A 2882-nucleotide genomic window follows, 5' to 3' on the forward strand; every position below is an offset into this window, starting at 1 on the left:
TTGGCTTTGGTGTCCTTGAAGGGGGGACATGTGGGGGGCAGTGGGGACATCAGAGAGGACATGGGGACATGAGAGGGGATATGGGGACTTCAGAGGGGTCATGGGGATATGGTAAGGGACATGGGGACACCATAGAGGACATGGGGACATCATAGAGGTCATGTGGACACCACAGGGGTCATGGGGACATCATAAGGGACATGGGGACACCACAGAGGTCATGGGGACATGGTAGGGAACATGGGGATATCATAAAGGACATGGGGACGTCATAAAGGACATGGGGACACCACAGAGGACATAAGGACATCACAGGGGTCACCCCAGAGACACTTTTGGCTCTTTCACCCCAGAGACACTTTTGGCTGGCTGGGTGTGTGGTGTTTCACCCCACAGACACTTTTGGCCGGCTAGGTGCTGCAGCTGGGCATGTGGAGACAAGTCCAGGCATGCAGGAGCTCGGGTGGTGCTGGGATGGAACTTCCCACCATAACAGGGTCTGCTCCTCAGTTTACTTCTGCTAGAGAAGCTTTAAGGTGATGGTGAAGGAAAGGAGCCGGTTCTGATGGAGGGTTTGGATCCAGAGCTTTATTCTGGCCCACTATCCAGCAACAGCTCCAACAGAACTCCCTGACCCCGTGGTTGCTGTTCATTTTAACCCCAGGGAGAAGGGCAGGGAAGGGGTAGGGATCCCACTAACCAGGTACAAGAGGGGAAGTCTCAAGGGACAAAGGATACCTGGAAGGCCCAATGCCCAGGGGTAGAGGGCATCCTTTGGATCTGCCAATCACTCGACGCCCTGCTGGAATTCCAGGATTGACAGACAGTGCTAGGAGGGGGCAAGAGAGGGGGAAGGAGAGGTGACTGACACACCTGGCCGGGAATTATCAGGGGAGGGACCCGAGGTTCTGAGATAAACCCTGAAATCACAACGCAACACTGAGGGGCTTGTGGTGTCCTTGTCCTCCATCTCTGTGCTCCAGGCGATCTCAGGGTGTTCTCCAGGCTGGGAACAGCCAAAGCAGCTGCAGGATTTTGAGCATGGACTCTGCAGGAAGTTTTGTGTCTCTGCTTTGGTGCCGTGTCTGGTATTCTGGGTCCTTGGCATGTGCAATTTCCCAGAGCTGGTGATGGGAAAAGCTGGGTTTAGGTGGGAAAAGTCGGGTTTAGGTAGGAAAAGTTGGATTTAGACGGGAAGAGATGGGTTTAGGTGGGAAGAGACAGGTTTAGGTGGGAAGAGAAGGGTTTAGATGGGAAAACCCGGGGTTAGGTGGGAAGAGCCGAGTTTGGGTGTTGCTTTCGGACAGTGGGTAAAACATTGGGAATTCCGCTTCTGGCAGAGGTTCTGCAGCTTCTACAGAAATTCCCCTTTGTGCTGCCCTGTAGCAGCGTGCAGCTAAATGATGAGATTGTGTCCAGGGAGGCCACAGCTGACAGCAGGAGAAACAGACAAGACAAACTCCTTCGTTGTTTAGCACAGGAGTCCATTTTATTTCCCCCCCCATCCCGTGCTGTGGTAGTGGGGGCAGGAGGCGGAGGCCTGGGAGCCTGAGCAGAGCCCCAGAGAGCCGAGAGCAGAGAGAAAAAAGAACAAAGTAGACCCACGGTGGGGGTTTTATCAGGTGTCCATGGGAGGAGCCTTAGTGTCAGATTACAGCCTCCTCAGAACAGGAAAGCTCCACACTGCCCTGGATGAATCCATGTCTTGGCTTGAAAAGATAGGAATCTGCTAATGGGAAATGGAAAATGTAAACTCCTTTCCTCTGAATTATTATGATTTTGACATTAAGAGGCTCTCAGGGAAAGATATGGGAAAAAGAATAAAAAGTTCTTTCCTAGGAAAATTAAAAATACAAATGCAATAGTGCAAACAGAAAAAAAACACTGACCGAGTCAGAATCCAACCTGGCACCTTGTTGGTCAGGGTGTTGTCAGCAGTCTGATTAAATGGTGGCTGCAGTCCTCCTGGACTGACAGATGTGGTTCTGTTGAGCAATGATCCTGTTGAAGGCTGTACTTTTCCTCTGAAGATCCAGTGGTGTTGTAGATGGGGCTGGTCTTCCTTTAAGAATCCATTAGAGAAAAAAGCTGCTCCTCTGGGAATCCAGTGGGAAAGGTTGGCTGTGGACTTCCAAATCTCTGATTTTATCCAGGTAGGAATGCTTGTTTCCTCCCTCTGGGCAGAGCTTCTCACAATGGAATGATGTCATTTTTATCAGTCATGCAGTGAGATTCAATGGTCCATTAACAGAAGATATCTCCATGGAGGGAGGATTAGTTGTGGAAGAAATAAAGAAAACTGCCCAATTAACAGGCAATAACTGCCTCACCTCTAACTGACAGGAATAGAATACACACACCCATTTCCAACCTAAGACATTTTCCACCCTTTATTCTATTTCCATCTGCATCACAATGAAATCTTACACACAGCTCTCACTTAAAACTAGATTTTCCTGTGGTACATAATGGGCTTCTCCATCTTTGTGCATTACCCACCAAGTGTAACCAGTAGAGCATAAACAATCCCACAGATGAGTTTGTCCTTGCCTGAGGTGGGATGAATCCAAACAGTCTTTCCTAAAATATCTTTCATGTGTACCACAGGGACTTAATCTCCATCCACTGTGTGCAGGGGTTCAGACTGGGCAGGACCAGCTCAATTGATGAACCCTCAGGTGTTGATCATCCAGGTGACTTTTGCTAAGTTCCTTTCCCAGTTTCTAAAAATTCCTCTGCCAAGTAGGGAAAGTCTTCAGGGAAGTCTTAAGTAGTCCATTGCACCGTTCAACTTTCCCAGCAGCTGGTGCATGATAAGGGATATGATCTATCCATTCAATACCATTTGTCTGCCCCAGGTGTTTGTCAGGCCGTTTTTGAAA

Source organism: Melospiza georgiana, chromosome 32 (assembly GCF_028018845.1).
Source record: "Melospiza georgiana isolate bMelGeo1 chromosome 32, bMelGeo1.pri, whole genome shotgun sequence".
In the NCBI taxonomy this organism is placed as follows: domain Eukaryota; kingdom Metazoa; phylum Chordata; class Aves; order Passeriformes; family Passerellidae; genus Melospiza; species Melospiza georgiana.